Raw genomic sequence first — 19,034 nt, forward strand, 5'->3', positions numbered from 1 at the left:
CCAGCACATTTAGGAGAAAAAGCTATGTTAGACAGTATCCAGAATATTTGGTTCAACAAACATTTACGAGCTGCAGCCAAGCAGAAAGTCCGTACCTGTATGATATGTTGTCAGTTTAATCCAGGTAAAAGTGTCCCGGTGGAACAAGGTGGATTCCAGCCCCCTGACCACCCTTTTGAAGTCCTCCAGATGGATTATATTCAGATGGAGCGATGTCGAGGTTTCAAGTATGTCCTTGTAGTTGTATGCGCTTTGTCCAGGTGGACAGAAGCATATCCAGTCCCAGATTACACAGCCGCGACCACTGCCAAGCAGTTGGTTCGTGAGTTCTTCCCCCGTTATGGACTCCCTAGAGTCGTATATTCTGATAACGGTCAGCCATTCTCATCTGAACTCATGAAGCACGTTTCCCTGTTGTTAGGGTACCAGTGGAAGTTTCATTGTGTACGCCATCCTGAAGCAGCCGGTCTCGTAGAGAGACATAATCAGACTCTGAAAATCCGTATCGCCAAAGTATGCAAAGAAAAAGGTGTGGACTGGCTGGTAGCTCTGCCAGTTGCCTTGTTCTATATGCGCATGGTCGCACATTCCAGATCAGGTCTGTCCCCGTATGAGGTCGTTTTCGGCCGCCCCCCAAATATGTGGGGTACTCCTAGACCCCGAAGTATTACCGATGTTTCAAGTAATATGCTGACAGATTACCTAGCTTCCTTGATGTCTGCCCTCAACTCATGTCGTTCACAGGTTGCCGCCGCATTTCCAGACAATACCGAGGTGGCACCACATGAAATCGTTCCAGGATCCATGGTGTTGGTGAGGAATTTTGACAGATCAAGTCCGCTGGAGCCTCGCTGGAAGGAGCCCCGACAGGTCCTCCTCACCACCCGTACAGCCGTGAAGTTGGAAGGTCGCAAAGGCTGGGTGCACCTTTCTCATATAAAAAAGTTTTATGGACTGAAACCCGTCTTAAAGAACATTTCCCAGGATTTGAAGGATTGCCAAAGCACCATTTTTAAGGACTGTCCCGCAAAAGACAATGTTACTACACCCCCCCTGTTAGAGAAAACTCCGCAACAGGAGTATAAGTTAAAACTCCGGTCTAGTAAAATAAGTCAGTCAGTTTGATTGTCTAAGTCCTCCCCTAGGTGAAACGGTTAGACTGTTTCTGACATGTATAAAATAGACCCCCATAGTGAGAGAGTCAGTCAAAACTCAATCCGATGTATCGTTTTTCTAAGTTTCATATTATTTCTCAGCATTATGATTTCCTGCACCAGTTATGCATTTTACCTGTATCTTCCAGTTCCTCATGTAAATATGTCTTCTAATGCTACTGTAGAGCACATGTTTAGTGACCTACCTCCTCATGAACTCTCTTACCGCCTCGCTATGCGAAATAATTCCTTTATCCGCATGTTACATTACTCACACCAGACCAGCAATGCCACTAATTGTTGGGTGTGTGGTCGACTCCCCCCTTTCCAGACACCGAAGGGAGTTCTGCCACTTTTTCCTTATCCATTTTCACATAATGGTTCGTGTGGAGCATGGTCCACGTTAACGTCATCCTCAACAGATATGTCTTTTCTTAACAGTACATGTTTCCCAGACAAGCAAGGTCTCCCCCACAGAACAGGTTTAGATCTAGAAAATGAAGTGTATAATTTAGGTAACTATTCTTCGAATTTCATGGTCCTGAATGTTCAGTCTGATACTACTCCAGACTTACCTGCTATTTCAGTACTGCCAGTCAAAGGTGAATTATGTGTCCGAAATAATGGATCCGTACATGTAGGACATAGTGATTGTACTACTATTGTCAAGTATAGTGACAGTGGGAAATCTATCTTCAAAGCTTCACGTCATTCTTATTTTATTTGTGGTCAAACTGCATATGTTCGTCTGCCCCTCGATTGGGAGGGAACCTGCTACATTGCCTTCCTACTGCCACCTGTTTTCCTAGCCCCATCTGATTATCACAGAAACACACATCTAGTACACATTAGACATAGAAGGGAGTCCCCAACTGTCGATTATACTGAAACTGCTCTAGAACAATATACAGATTTCAATAGAGGTTTCTTCTTCTTTATAGGACCTATCCAGAATAGTAAACTGATCCGTAGGTTAACAAGAACCCTCGAAGCTGTAGTAAATGAGACTGCCTCTGCTCTTGGTAACTTAACCGAAGAGCAATCTGCTATGAGATTTGTCGTTTTACAGAATCGTCTCGTCCTTGATGTCATACTGGCCGATAGGGGCGGGGCCTGTAGAGTCATCGGATCTAGTTGCTGCATTTTCATTCCAAATAACGCGCCGTCTGTTTATTCAGCTATAACCAGACTCCATAAAATTGCCCATCTGTTACACCAAGATCCAGGCACCTGGACATGGTCCGGTTGGTTCTGGAATATAATTTCCGCATGGGGATGGAAAGTCTTGTCCTTTCTAGGTATTGCAGTAGCGATCATATTCAGCTGCTGTCTCTGTATACAATGTGGCCCTGCGATTTGCGGCATTTGTGCTACCTCTTGTATTCCTAGTCCCAAGCCCCGTTCTAAATCCCGTTCCAGGATAATTCGAGACGAGCAAATGATACTGTATGAAATGATAGATGGTATCATGAATATTGATGTTTCCTGATGGAAACGTAGTGACAAGGAGGGAATGTGGAAAAGTAAATTCTGCCATGTTCTGTGTCCCTACGTGTCATCCATCATATGTTATGTGTGCATGATTAATATGCATATGTATTCCCTATGTTCGATTCAAGACGCAATTATAGTTGTGTCCACCTCTAGTATGTCAGTTTCCAGTTCTCGTGAATACTACGAATATCAGGCCTATGTAAAGCTACGTTGCCACGTCTCTCAGTGTGCACGTTATTTCATTGTAAAGTCCCCGTTTCTAGGCCTCAAAAGGGCCTGGACACCAGATTCAGCTCCTGTCTCCTGAAACCTCGCTGAGGAGCGATACAGCCCCCACCTGTATCCTCGACCCTTCACTTACTTCCTGCCTCGCAGTGCCCGGCTCACCCTGGCTCTGCCTCTGAGTCTGCCAAGAATATGTTATGATTCCAGTTATCAGTTCAGTCCTCCTTCTCTGCATTCCTAAGCTACTGAACTGCATCAATAGTTTCCGTCGTTGTCTAGCCTTCACGTCTCCACGTTAGAGAAATACTGCATTTAATGGTCATTTAATATTCTTCATCACGCACTACATGTAGAATAATGCATGGTCCAGTCTTAGTGTCTGTTAGCCTTTCCCCTCCTGACTTCTAGTTTATATCAACATGTTCTCTAAACATCAGATACTAGATACTGCTTAGGTACATGTCACCCTGACTCTCCAGACTTCAGTCTCTGCTCCTAGCACAGAGTTCATAGCCCCCAGCTTCTCCTAGTAATACGTCATTGCCAGTTTGCGCGCACCACCAGGTTAGAGGTCCCGGCTCCTTAGGTAGCCCCCTCCAATGTTTCCGCCCTATTCATGACATATTCTGTTACGTTTGCATCACATGTCTATGTATACGCCCTGTTACACCCACTTTCACCCCTTATCTCTCGCGACTGCTACGCGTCACACCTATTGCTCCACCCACTGTTACGCCTACTGTAATGTAATGCTATGTGTTTGCGTTATGTATATATGCTCATGTATTGTTATTAAAGAGCAGCACGCGCTCATCCTAGATCCAGCCCCGGCAGCTGCCGGGCCACGCTAGCCCAATCCTGTCATTCTATTCCTGTGCAGGTTGTCCTGTTCCTGTCCTTATGCTGTATTAAACCTGCAAGAAACTCCTACTACCTCGAATCTTGACTCTTATTTATTGAGCTATCTGTTATTCATTTATACATTCAAAAATAGGGTATTATTTATTTATTTACCACAACTGCATGACAATGTACGTTGTGACTGTTTGAGAGAAGATGCCTATTTGATGCGGGACAGTGGACTTTCTACACCATCAGGAACGTGAGGTCGTACTTGTACATTATCCTCTCACATTTTGCTGAATTGCCAAATATAATTGGCCGGTTTCTACACACAAGCGGCAGCAGCTGTGTCCTCTGTTCTGTTGTGAAAGTGTTGCAGTTTGTACCACATTATTGTCAATGTTGATGTGCTCTGATTCTTATGTGTGTGTGCTGCATTGTGGGAGAGTCGCCCCTGCCGCTCTGATTTTGCTGGCCCTTATCTCTTTCAGGCGTTGTGCCTTTCACTTATGTGCTTATAGAGTGCTGAGATGTTGCAGACTTGGGTAAATTGGGCTCTTGTTGGGAGTTGGGACTCTTGGGCATGGTTAGTCTGCATATATCTTGTTGATGTCAGGGGTTGTTTGTGCACGTGGATGTATCAGAGTGTGACCAGCTCCTTTACGGATGTGGTCTACACTCAGCCACCTCAGTGTTGTGGCATGCACCATGTCATGACGATTGGACTGCAGCCATGCTAATTGTCATCCAGTATCACTTGCATTGTCAGTGTGGCTCATGGACCCGCAGCTTTGCTGGGTTCAACACATGTGTGGGTTTGTTGTGAGATTGGTGATGTGTGGGGAGGGCCCCCTCTGGGCACATTGTCGACGGGGCCTACTTGTTGCTTCTATGTGTGCTGCAGTATGTCAAGGAGATCAGGGACATGATCCACAGTCATTGTAGGCGTGCACTGTACTATACTTAATTGTGCATGTGTGCCATTGTGCCCATCTCCCCCCATCTCCCCAGTCCCTGGTTTTGCTCGCCCTGTTGCAACAGGTCATGTTGAGCAGTCATGTTGAGCAGTGTCCGGTCCCCCAAGTCCTGCCACTATCTCCCCACTGATAACTATGGACACTATTTCCTCCATCTCATCCAGCTCCTGCTGTGGCGCTGGACTCCCACATCCAGTCTGCATTGCAGCTTTCCGGTTGTTAACGAGTTTCAGCTTGGTTTGGCGCTTTACTTCCCTCCTCTTCACTCCGATCGCATTCAAGAGGGACTGCCATATTGCATTTTTAGTTGCCTATGACACAGTGGAGGTGATGAACAGTTGTTGGTGGTGTTCTATCACCTCCGTAATCAGGATCTTGTTGTTCTGCAGACTGAATCGCGGGTTCCTCTTCTTCTTCTCCTTGCCCTTCTCCTTCCGCGAGGTCCCTGGCTTGTCCTCCGGGGGGTTTGTGGGGTTCCTGTCGGCCTCTGTAGTTGCTCCAGCTTCCTTCATGGTGCTTCTCAGTAGTTTTTTTCGTTGTTTTTTTTAAGCTTTTATGGTGCGTTTTCCCTCCTGACGTTGGAATTGCAAGTCTGGCGCTGCTTATCTCTGTTTTTATCGCTGTTGGGCCCATCGCAACTTTTTTTCACGTTCTGGTTTCTTCTTTTCTCTGCATCTTGGTAATTTTAACACAGACATTTGACACGTTATCAGGAAAGTATTGCCTGTTGCCGGCGTGTTGAGAATACGCCATTAACACGGCATTGGTTTCCCACGGCAGTCGGCATTACGTAAAATTGCGTTAACCTTGGTTGGCGATAATTATCGCCTGTTCTTGCGAATATCCCCCTTAATGTTCATAGATTGCCACAAATCTCACGAAAAAACCCCAAACCACACGAGTGGATATGCAGAATACATGGAGAAGGAATAGCCCAGCACTGCACCGATGATGTGGGTTTATGAAGGGAGTTTTTTACAGACAATTGAATGGCTGCAGATTATGGCTTTGGCTCATATATGTTTGCGTACAAAAGACCCAATAAAATACACTGAGGTGCATGGTGTGTAGAGTGTACCAAATTGTATTACCCGGAATGCTCAGCTAATGTCAAACTCAGGACAAAAAGGCTACCATTTCATTATAGTCACATGTCATGAATGAATGGAAATTGCTGCGAATTGCGACAGTCCTGCCATTCACATGTTCACTCTTCTCCAGAAAAAAAGAACCCATATGTATAGGTAGGCCGTTCGAAAGAGGCCTAAAATGCAAGTTTGTCATTTCCATGGTTCAATAGCATTTTTGAAACTCAATTGTCGTGAAAAAACAGCACTTCATATGTGTGTGCGTGCACAGCAGGAGGAATTGGCCAAAAAAGGCAACCGTGTAATGTTTGAGAGGGACAAAAAGCACAGAAAGTTGAAATAGGCAAAGTCTGAAGGAACTGGACTCTTGGTCGCTAGACATACTGGGAACCCTACCAATGGCAGATGTTTCTGAAACCTCGAAAGCAAGAAAAATCCAGGGAAATGTGACTTGCAGGGACAGTATCAATAATTATTTGCCCTAAGCCCCTGCAAACATCAACTCTCCACAAAAAAACTTACATTCTCCTCACTTTACACACTTTAAAGGAAAAAAGAATGTTATACAAATGGCAAATGTCCTACCGTCGTGTTTACCAATTCTTCTCTCAAATATAATGCTATCCACCTTTGTTGGTGAGTAATTGCTTTGACTAGGATCAACTTAAAGCAATAACTATACCAAGCTAAGATATGGCATTCCTTTTACATGGGAGCAGAAGTTTGCATACATGTTTCTCCAATCTCCCTAACAGACTCGCGTGCTGATATATTAGGCGGGGTCATTTTGTCACGACTTGCAGTTTCGGCAGAAAAACATAAGATATTATCTGAAATTCTTTTTGGCTTTCGACATGGGATAGGCACGATTGGCATGATAGGCACGATGTTTACATTTGTAGAGTGTGGTGGAGAAACAACTATTAGCAAAGAAGGGGGCCGGTCCTCCACCTAGCTTTTATGGATCTTTCGAGTGCACTTAATCTTGTCAACCGTACAAAGCTATGGGATATTATGGAACAATTGGGAATAGAAAAAGATCTGTCGTTATTATTATTACAACGTTAGCATCCAAATAGATCAGTTTCAATTAAATACAGTGGTACTGGAGAGTTAACTTCACCCATTATTGACGGAACCGCACCGTCATCAGCACAGCGCGACCGCAGCTGATGACGGAGGGGTTCCGTCACCAGCAGGGGAGGGGTTAAATACATAAATAAATAAATATGTTAAGAAATTGTCTTACCAACTGGGAGTGCCAGAAATGTACAATATCCCGGGGGCATTGACTCGAGCTGCAAAGATAGAATCAAGAAGCGTTTTTTTAGAATATCGCATGGAGTCATGGTGAGAGCATGTGACAATCATGTCAAGTATCTCTGAATATTCTGCCAATTGAACTACCACTGGGCTGGAACCTTACTTATCATTCATAATGGATCTCATTCATCGTTTCCTTTTAACCCATTTTAGGTTGAGCACAATGCACGTTACTATAGCCTTCTGACTCCCTGTTCTTGCGACAACGTCTCTAGTCAAAGCACATCACCTTTTGCTTTTTTGCTCATCGTACTCAATGCCACACCAAACATTTTTGGTTTCTATGCTCCTCCACACTAACATCAGATCATATAAATTAGCAATGATATGCCTACAGAGATTAGACTCATCAGCTATTTGCTTTGCTGTCTTACATTTTTTAAAGAGAGCTATTATTATTAAAAATAGATATGAATCAGGATTGTGTATTTTACAAATGCTTTTAAGTAGAGTTTTTTCTTTCTCTTTTTAAATTATTATATTCAATCAATCAATCAAACATTTGTAGAGCGCACTACTCACCCGTGAGGGTCTCAAGGCGCTAAGGGTAGGGTGGGGTGGTGCTACTACTGCTCGATCAGCCAGGTCTTGAAAAGTCTCCAGAAGGTCAGCAGGTCCTCGGTCTGTCGCAGGTGGATGGGGAGAGTGTTCCATGTGTTGGCGCCAAGGAGTGAGAATGATCTGCCACTGGCAGTCGTTCGGTGGATACATGAACGTTGGTGAGGGCGAAGTCCACGGAGCAAAGCTGGTGGTTTGGGGTGCAGAAGGTGAGTCTTTTGTTGAGGTATGTTGGTCTGGCGTTGTGGAGTGCTTTGTGAGCGTGGGTAAGGAGCTTGAAGGTGATCCTCTTGTCGACGGGGAGCCAGTGCAGGTCTCTCAGGTGGGCAGTTATGTGGTGGGGGATGTCGAGAACAGGCATGCAGAGGCGTTCTGTATGCTTTGGAGTCTTTTCTGGAGTTTGGCTGTGGTTCCCGCGTAGAGGGCGTTGCCGTAGCCCATCCTGCTGTTGACGAGGGCTTGGGTGATCATCCTTCTGGTACCGGTGGGGATCCATCTGTAAATCTTGCGTAGCATGCGGAGGGTGTTGAAGCAGCAGGAGGAGATCACGTTGTCTTGCAGGGTCATTCATAGTGATGAGTCCAGGGTGAACCCCAGGTTGCGTGCGTGGTCGGTGGGTGTCGGTGCGGCTCCCAGTGTGACCGGCCACCAGGATTCATCCCAGGCAGAGGGGTTGGAGCGCAGGATGAGGTCCTCCGTCTTGTCAGAGTTCAGTTTCAGGCGACTGTTCTTCATCTATTCGGCGACGGCCTTCATTCCTTTGTGGAGGTTGGTTTTGGCGGTGGCGGAGTCCTTGGTGAGGGAGTGGATCAGCTGGGTGTCGTCGGCATATGAGATGATGTTAAGGTTGTGTGATCGGATGATGTTGGAGAGCGGTGCCATGTAGACGTTAAAAAGGGCCAGGCTGAGGGATGATCCTTGGGGTACACCGCATGTGATCTTGGTGGCTTCGGATCAGAATGGAGGGAGGCGGACTCTCTGGGTTCTGTGGGTGAGGAAGGAGGTGATCCAGTCCAGGGCTTTGTCGTGGATCCCTGCGTCGTGGTGGCATGTGCGTAGGGTGTGGTGGCAGACGGTGACGAATGTGGCCAAAAGGTCCAGGAGGATGAGGGCCCCGATTTCGCCATTGTCCAGCAGGGTCCTGATGTTGTCAGTGGCGGCGATGAGGGCGGTTTCGGTGCTGTGGTTGCTGATGAATCCAGATTGGGATGAGTCTAGGGTGTTGTTCTCTCGAGGAATTTGTATTGATTTTTTATAGAACTGCACTGTGATTATGTTTAGATTGTGTTCTTTTATGGCTGTTTATAATCGAATAAAGATTGTTTGACCTGGCCTGACATGGAAGTTAGACATTTGGGTGGGCTGAAAGTTTTGGCAGTGGAGTCACCTGGCACATTGCATGTGTGGGTGGGCATATCATATGGGAGAAGAGCAGAGCAAAATGTAAACTATGTCAAGCTCAATGTGCAAGTGGCAAATTGAACAGTATTTGGCCTAGCAGTCTCGCGCCACTCAGGGACCACTGAAATCCCCAGATCTCCAATGTTATTAGAGGAAGGATTTTAGTTGAATAAATATTTCTTGCCTATGCAGAAACGCTCTTCTATGACTTTAAAGCAGGAGACAGTGTTTTCCATATTCAGATACAATAAAACCTCTTAATGTGCTGCCAGTGGGAACATCCCTTCCATCCCTCATTCCCACAATTATTTTGATAAAAAATATTTACTCCACATGGGCTAGTGGGCAAATTGCTCCACTGAGAATAACCCACAACTCCTGGAATTTTTTCAGAGGTTTTTTATTTCCGAATATTAGGTATGTACGAATTTTGGCAGGTTTGAATGCAGCTCAGATGACCCTACAATCAGATATTTTTGACAATTACAGAAACCAGGATATTCAAGAAGGAGTGACATGTGGATCGCACCACTTTCTTTTACCCAGAATGACCGCGAAATGTCAAACTAAACTTGAGAGCTAAATTTCTGCCATTTACGTGCCCTAAAATAAAGTACATGTGGTGCCAGTGGGATCCTTGCTACCATTCTGTGCCTTACATGTCTCCCATTAAAAAAACAGTAGCCCACAAGTGTGCATTGTAACACTACATTATAAAAAATGTGTAGCGCTTGTTGAAAGTAGATTCTTAGGAACAGCCCTGTTACGGCGGGATTTCTGATCTATTTCTATAGGTCTCGAACCCAACTCAGGTCGACTGAACCGTTGATACCTGTCATAGAGTAAAAGGCAATCCACTACTAGGTCAATCAGTTAAGGACTTACACCACTCTAAAGAACCACTTACTACGAATAAGTTTTAAAAGTTTATTATAAAGCCAAAGTTAACTGGAGATACAAACATCTCAAAATAAGGTTCAAAAGATATACTGGTATCAGTACAAACATAAATTTTCTAAATGCTCTTAGTCGGCAGAAGAATATTACCAAAACCAATTCAAAAATCATCAGAGTTGCAAGAATAGACACAAGCTGTTGCTTATGAGTCATTTACAGAAAGGAAGAAAATCCAGATTAGACTGTCCCTACACTAGACTAAGTGACATTCCTACTTAGTAAAATCTTAACCTAAAAAGGTGTCAGCCGTGGTGACTTCCAAAGAAGATCACTCACTTCCCTTAGTCTTCGTTGTAAATTGGTGTCTCGCAGTTATCCTATCTGCCTACCCATCCGCTCTCTTAGGTTCCTCAGACCATCTGCCTTAACTCCACCCAGGGGTGCTGTCCCTAATACAAAAATCACATTTACAACAGAAACGCCCTTTAGAGACGCCCCTCACGTGGTGTCAGTTCTGGCATTTTCCATGCTGATACTCCTCTCGGCCCATCGTTAACGTTGACCTTGCTTCTCAGGCTCTTCTCTGGCAGGACGGTACCCCCCAGGAAATTCCTGAAGCCTCCTCCAGGCCTGTGCCTGACTCCCTGAACAAAACTCTATTCATCACTCTCTTGATTGGAACCTCCTCGCACCTGCAAACAGACACTTGTACAGTGGGCCCCAAATTCCGGCCTCCACCATATCTTCTAAGTCGTAAACCATCGAGCAGTCTCTGCAATTTAAGCTTAACATGACATTCCTCTAACTAACACATGCAGATCAAAAGAAATGACCTTATCTATTCAGGCCTATTACAATTACATGAAACGGGCCTGTGCACTCTGTAAACCTTTAATTTCTTAGTCTAAACAGTATTCTAACTTATTACACACAATGGTTATATGAAACACTTCTATAAAACATATATTTCAGTTCTATGATCAATAATACTTTGAATTACAACAACATTAAAATCCATATCATGTGAAAGTATAACAGCACCTTTCATTCTCTGTGAACTGCCATGTGGCCTACACATTTCTACGTTTAGCAGTATTACATTCTCCTCTACAACAGCCACATAACATGGGATTTCAACATCATTCTAACATCTCTACACACTTCTACATTAGCTTTTCACACTGATATATGCATTCTATTTTAATTAAACACTCTTATGTATTTTCACTACTAAACTAATGCAACGTGCTTGTAAATATGGTGCACTTCTGATTTTTCTCGATTTGCGCTCTCTCAGTTCCCCCCATTGATGACTTTTAGTAGTCATCACCATCACAAACACCATCCCTGAGGTATGAACTGAGTCCAACTAAACTCGTTGCAGTACTCTCTCGTTTCATCATCTCTAGAGCCCTCAGACTCCTGTACTGATTATCCTGCATCACAGCTAATCTCCTCTCCTGCTCTCTCATGGATCTCTGCAACCTATTTGATCTATACCATTGGTACAGCCGCACCAATCCCCACAAGGTGATTATACAAATCACTATTTTGATGATAGGTTTCAGTATGTACCAAATGAAACCCTTTCCTAGGTTGGCAAACCAACCTCCAACGTTACCCATTCCCTGACCTACTTTTTCCCACACATTTACCTGTGTCAAATCCGCAATCTCATGGTGAATTTCAGTGATGTTCCGTATATACTTTTCTAGAGGTTTTGAATTGTCTGGAATGTAAGTACAACATTCCTGAACCTTCAAAGCCTTACAGACTCCTCCCTCTTTGGCTAACAGAACGTCTAGAACAAGTCGGTTCTGAAGAACCATTGCCCTTATCGATTGCATCTCTCCCTCCACCAGCATTAATGATCTAGCAGTACTGGCGGACAACCTATCTACAACTGTTGCCAATCTTCTAATCTTGACGTCATTCAGTGCTATCCCTAAAAGAGGAAACATAGCACCAAATACGTCTCCAACTACCTCCTCATTGCTTACATCCCTTCTTCCTCTAGCTTGAGTTCTTCCCTCTATAATTTCTAGATCCTTAGCATGGTATATTTTGGGGAAGACAATTGCTAAATAACATGATCCATACCAATTATCCAGCAGTTTCACGTATGCATTTCTTCCACAAACAAAATATACATTCGGGATCACCTGCATTCCCTTCAAGAAATCCTTGGTATAATATTCTAATTGGAAAGCATGTTCACAATTTACTTCTCCCACAAACACATTCTCATCATAGGTTTTACCCCTATATATACACAGTTTCCCTTTTTTCTCTCGATCTAAAGCTATTGGGCCATTACTACCCTTTCTTTGGTGTGACCTTTCTTCCTCGGTCCAATCTGTTTTCCATTGGCCTGAAGCTTTTAAGATCTTCTGTCTCCTGTACCGATCATCCACCTGCCCTATAAACCGTTTCTCAATTTCTGACACTTTACAAGTCAAATTATTTCTTCGGGCATGTGAAGTATCTAACGTTTTCCAAGGAATGAAAAATGTCTTTAGTCTATCTTCACTCTTATAATAATCCCACTTGTTCATGTGCTTGTAGTTTGGAACTTCTGGTAAAACAGCATCAAAATTTGAAAAATAATATTCAAAACCATCACGTTCATAAAATATACTAAGCAACAAACTACATGTGATTCCATAAGTCAATGGAAGATGATGATATCTAATACCTTCGTTTACAGAGGCTGGCAATTGCATGAACACGTAGCAATCTTTTGCCTCCATAGCATCAATATATTCATAAAGCAATTTAGCATATGCATTTGATTTGAAATTTCCCTGTGATTCATCCACATGCAACCTACGAGTCTCTGCTGCTAGTAAAGCTTTATCTTTCTCTGTATTGTCCCCCCTTCGACCAGCAGTAGTAGGTTTCTGTATCGGTACAATTTTTGCTTCCTTTGTTGCCTTTCCTTCATTTTAATGTCCCACTACATATGATATAGTAACTACTAAAACTATAAGGAAAATTACTCCCACTAAAAGTGTGCCTACTATGCATTTTGTCTTGCGGTTTGGGTTGCCGGTCTCCATGATCTCAGGACAGTGTAGTTCTGATTTTCTTTCACAACACAAAGTCTCTTTTCTTTGCTTATTCAGCCTTTCCGAACCACACCTGGAAGCTGATAATCCCTTCTGCAAGATCAGTCTTTGAGTTCTATAGCAACAGACAACCCTAGCCCTTCTCCGTCCACTAATGGGAAGTCCCTAAATTTCTTCTTCTTCCACTTGGCGCTAGGTTATCTTTCAATCTGTTTATTTACAAAGTCTTTAACAATCTGGAATGATACGTGTTCCAGCGGCTCTAATCACGTATTCTAATATTTCCAAACGAAGAATGATCTCCTCGGGCGTTGGCCTCATTGAACAAAAAGTCGGAAATTCTATTCTGTTTAAAACCAGTTCTCTTATCCTGCTCAGATAAGGAGGATTAGGAATAGTGAGTGTCAGCAACCCTTCGACCTCCACTCCGGGTATCAACAATACTACTTCCAATGTTATGTTTGGGTCAGTACTGGTCAATGTCACTTCCCTCACCCTCCCGGATCTCCGTGCACTGGACATCTGCAGCTAGGTAGGTCCACTCAGGAGTAGCGTATCTTCTGCAGGGCACTCGCACCCTCCTCGTTTTTCTCTGACCTTCCTGTCCAGATTCGAGTCTTCAGATATAGGAGCAAGAGTTCTCTCTGGAGTTGGCTTCAAACTCGGCCTCTTCTTTCTTTCAGGCCAACTAGCTTCTCCACGCCTTGTTCTCCTATTTCTTGTCCTCACACTCGGTTCTTGATCACTCTTGTCTTGATCTGTGTCTGAGCCGTATTCACAGCAACTTTCTCCTTCAGTGGCAACTTCAGTTTCACTGTCGTCCTGTCTTTCTTCTTCTGGATCTGTAGCACTCCCAACTTCTTCCGACACCCCCACATCTTGACTGATCCCCTCTAGTGGTTCGCCGTCCACAGCTGGATTTTCATCTGTGAGAGGAGCTGTTTCTTCTAAGGGTGCTGGAACTCTTACTAGCATTGCGACAGCTAGGCTCGTCTCAGACACTTTCTGATTTTAACTGCCCCGTTTTGTGGTATTTGATTTAATTTCTTTTTGCACCGTTTTCCCTTGTTTTTAAATCCCTGGCCGCATTACCTGCAATTAAACTGTCTCCTCACTGCCTCTTTGGCGGGCCGGTCCCTCGCGCTCCACATTTGGTGAGCGCCATCTTGGGTGGGGTAGGGAGACGCTGGACACTCCCGCGCTCTAGCAGTCACGAGGACTGGCTAGAGACCGACGCCGGGATCTGTGCATAAATAGAACAGGAGGTAGGCTCTCCCTGCTCCTACTAGCATTGCGACAGCTAGGCTCGTCTCAGACACTTTCTGATTTTAACTGCCCCGTTTTGTGGTATTTGATTTAATTTCTTTTTGCACCGTTTTCCCTTGTTTTTAAATCCCTGGCCGCATTACCTGCAATTAAACTGTCTCCTCACTGCCTCTTTGGCGGGCCGGTCCCTCGTGCTCCACATTTGGTGAGCGCCATCTTGGGTGGGGTAGGGAGACGCTGGACACTCCCGCGCTCTAGCAGTCACGAGGACTGGCTAGAGACCGACGCCGGGATCTGTGCATAAATAGAACAGGAGGTAGGCTCTCCCTGCTCCTACTAGCATTGCGACAGCTAGGCTCGTCTCAGACACTTTCTGATTTTAACTGCCCCGTTTTGTGGTATTTGATTTAATTTCTTTTTGCACCGTTTTCCCTTGTTTTTAAATCCCTGGCCGCATTACCTGCAATTAAACTGTCTCCTCACTGCCTCTTTGGCGGGCCGGTCCCTCGCGCTCCACATTTGGTGAGCGCCATCTTGGGTGGGGTAGGGAGACGCTGGACACTCCCGCGCTCTAGCAGTCACGAGGACTGGCTAGAGACCGACGCCGGGATCTGTGCATAAATAGAACAGGAGGTAGGCTCTCCCTGCTCCTACTAGCATTGCGACAGCTAGGCTCGTCTCAGACACTTTCTGATTTTAACTGCCCCGTTTTGTGGTATTTGATTTAATTTCTTTTTGCACCGTTTTCCCTTGTTTTTAAATCCCTGGCCGCATTACCTGCAATTAAACTGTCTCCTCACTGCCTCTTTGGCGGGCCGGTCCCTCGCGCTCCACATTTGGTGAGCGCCATCTTGGGTGGGGTAGGGAGACGCTGGACACTCCCGCGCTCTAGCAGTCACGAGGACTAGCTAGAGCCCTATTTCAACGGGTCATCATGACGCGCAGCGTGGGCGCGCAGCGTGTGTGCTGCAGCCACGCCGGAGTCACGCCAGAGTCCAGCCCGTCTGCGCCCGTCCGCGCTGAGGACGGGCTGGACGGCTGGACTGCTGGCCAGGCTAAGGTAAGCTCCTATCCACCTAAATACTCCCTACAGGATTTATTAAGGCTTAAACCTCCATCTGCACCTTGTTTCCACCGGTGCACCCCTGAAGACCTTCTATTACCTCGGGGATGCGCTTGTTTTCTGACAGACCTAGGGGGTTTTAATCCTCTCTCCTCCTCTTCCCCCTGGGAGCTCTGTTCTTCGGTGGGGCCCAATATGTCGAGCGACCTCGGCTTTCTTATTAACGCTCGATCTCTCGTTAAAAACAATATTGTTTTTAAAGAGTTTGTTTCAGAAAGGAACCCCTCTTGGGTTTTCGTTACTGAGACTTGGGCCAAAGATTCCTCTGGCCCTGATCTCGTGGAAGCAATCCCAGAGGGCTATTGCCTAGCACGACAGGACAGAATAGGCCGAGTTGGTGGTGGCCTGGCTATCCTGTATAAGGACAGGTTTCACTGTCGCATCACACCTCTCTCTGACCCTAAGGATGCGCTCCAAGCACTTAACTTCTCACTGTCCGATCACTCTAACCCCGTGTTTAATGGGATTCTGCTCTATCGGCCTCCTGGCCCTAGAGCGGATTTTGGGCTGAAACTGCTTCAGATCTTGGAACCATATTTTGGTCGCCAAGATCTCACGATTCTAGGTGATTTTAATTTTCACCTAGAGTTGCTGGAGGCAAATGACACCATCTCCCTTCTGGAAGCTATGTCGGCATGTGGACTCACCCAACTGGTGAAAGGACCCACTCATCGAGCCGGACACACGCTCTATGGTATTTTCTCTAATGATCAAAGGCTGACAGACTCTCTCCATCTTTCTTGGTCGGATCATCTGGCCGTTCCCTTTGGTCTGACTTATCCGACCCAGAATATAGCTAGAAGGTCTCCAGGCACGGTGGAAGCACGTAGGAACCTTAAAAACATTAAGGAAGATTCTTTCCATCTGTGGACGCCCAGACTGTCTACTGCTCAGGAACAGGATGCTTCATCAGCGGTCTCACAATATGAAAAGACCATTCTGGAGGCCTTGGATCTACTGGCTCCTGCTAGGTCCTGCTATACAGCCAGGAAAAGACCCTCAGCTCCCTGGTTCTCAGAACAATTAAGGCTCTTTAGACAACACGTAAGGAGACAAGAGCGCTTATGGCACTCTAGCTGGAATCCTAAGGACAGAGAAGCACATAAGATCTTGCTTAAAAACTACAAACTGGAAGTGATCAAGACCAAACAGGACTACTTTACGGCCCTCACTTCCTCACTTTCGTCTCCTAAAGAGCTCTTCAGAATTGTTGATTCCCTCACCTCTCTCCAGACCCCAGACCCTGTGGTTGCCTCCCAGGGGCTCTGTAACGAAATAGCCTCTTTCTTTCAGTCCAAAATATTGGACATCCATAGTGCGTTGGAATTCCTTAAATCTTCCACCACTATGCCCTCGGTGCCCGCTATTTTGGATTCTGACGGCGTCGTCTTTCCTCGGCTCATGGGTCTTGAATCTTTTCCCCCTCTCTCCTACCAAGATCTTGAGATCCTCCTTACCAAAACCAAATCTGGATCTCCGCTAGATGTATGTCCGCTAAAGATCCTAAAGCTGTGCAGAGAATCCCTCCTTCCCCCTCTGGTTGACATCATGAATAGGGCGATGGAGGAGGGCGTTTTTCCCCAGCAGTGGAAAAATGCTGTGGTAAAACCGCTGCTCAAGAAGTCTTCTCTTGACCCTGGGGTTTTAAAAAACTTTCGCCCCATCTCTCTGCTCCCGGCTCCCGCAAAGATGTTAGAAGCCCACCTAAATAAACATCTTGCTGCATTTGTGGAGAACTCCGGATGCTTGGATCTTTCCCAGCATGGATTCAGGAGGGAACACAGTACCGAGTCTGCCCTCACCATAGTGCTTGATAACATCCGCACGCGGGTTGATGGGGGACAGACCTCCCTCCTGATCCTTCTAGATCTCACGGCTGCTTTCGATACCCTTTCTCCCTCAGTCTTAACATCTCGACTGAGGGATATTGGAGTGCGGGGGGCGGCCCTGGGACTCCTTTCCTCTTTTCTCGATCATAGAGAGCAAAGGGTGATGCTGGGTCAGTTTCTATCTCCATCCTTGTCTGTGCATTGTGGGGTCCCTCAAGGGTCAGCGCTTAGCCCTACCCTTTTCAATATCTATGTGACCCCCCTTGCCAGACTCATTAGATCTTACGGGATGGAGGTAGTCTCCTATGCGGACGACACCCAGATCCTCGTCTCTCTCTCTCTCGATCAGTTACGTCGACTGCCGCCAATTTTAGATCTTGTATGGAGGCAGTCGGCCAATGGATGATTCACAATTCATTGAAACTGAACGGGGAGAAGACTGAGGTGATGGTGTTTGGAGGGAGGGAGGACATTTGGTCCGCCGAATGGTGGCCGGATTTTTTGGGTGCCTGCCCGGATCCTACATCCTCAGCTAAAAACTTGGGGGTCATGATCGATCCCATCCTTAGCATGTGCCAACAGGTCAATAGGACTGTATCGACCTGTTGGGGGATCATCCACATCCTTAGGAAAATCAGGCACTACCTGTCCTTACAGGCAAGGAAGCAACTGGCTGTTGCCCTGTTGGGCTCGCGTCTGGACTATTGCAATGCGCTGTATGCTGGTCTTAACAAGTGCCAGCTGCAGTGCTTGCAGGTGGTTCAGAACGCAGCGGCCAGATTTGTTCTCGATCTACCCCAACGTGCCTCTGCCACCGTTGCTCGGAAGCAGCTGCACTGGCTCCCCGTTGCGGACCGCATCCTTTTCAAGTCCATGTGCATGGTTTATAAGGCCTTAGCTAAAACCAGCCCCACTGGGATTGGATGCATCCTGTCCCGCTATAATCCCGGTAGGAACCTTCGTTCCTCTAATAGACTCCTCCTCTCCGTACCCCGTGTTCGGAAGACCAGATGGGGTGGCAAGGCCTTTTCCAATCTGGCCCCTAAATGGTGGAATGCTCTCCCTCTTGAGGTAAGGTCTCTCCCCACTCTTCAAGCCTTTAGATCTGCCCTAAAGACTCACCTCTTTGTACGTGCCTACCTGTAGCAGTGCTGCTGTAATTTGCTGATCTTTTTTGGATAGGCGCCTTGACACCTTCGGGTTGAGTATGCGCAATACAAATCGCTTAATAAATAAATAAACTCTTCGAGTATGGGAAGCATGAATCCAGTTTGGCAGCACTCCACACTTTACAGCAGTATTCGTTATCAGGATTATTTGGTAGGGCCCCTTCCAACGCCGTCAAGGCAGTTCTTCCGGACGTGTTTCTTCACAAGCACCCAATCACCAGGGCACAAGTCGTGACATAGGTCTCTTGAAGATGGAACTTCAGCAGCCTGCACCTGAAGAGACACAGAATGAATGACATCAGAAAGTCCCTTGCAATAATCCAAGATCAGGTCATCTGTAATATTCAACAAAGCTGTAGTTGGAAAAAACGGAAGTCTCATTGCCCTCCCCATTAAAACCTCATGCGGAGAGAGACCTGTCCTCCTGTCTGGTGTGCTACGCATACTCATGAGTACCAAGGGCAAAGCATCAGGCCAGCTTAAGGACGTCGATGAACATACTTTGGCTATTCGGGACTTTAGAGTTCCGTTTATCTGCTCCACGATACATGAAGCCTCTGGTCGATAGCTACAGTGCAACTTCTGGTCAATGTTTAATGCAGAGCAAAGCATCTTCACA

This window comes from Lissotriton helveticus, chromosome 6 (assembly GCF_964261635.1).
Source record: "Lissotriton helveticus chromosome 6, aLisHel1.1, whole genome shotgun sequence".
In the NCBI taxonomy this organism is placed as follows: Eukaryota; Metazoa; Chordata; class Amphibia; order Caudata; family Salamandridae; genus Lissotriton; species Lissotriton helveticus.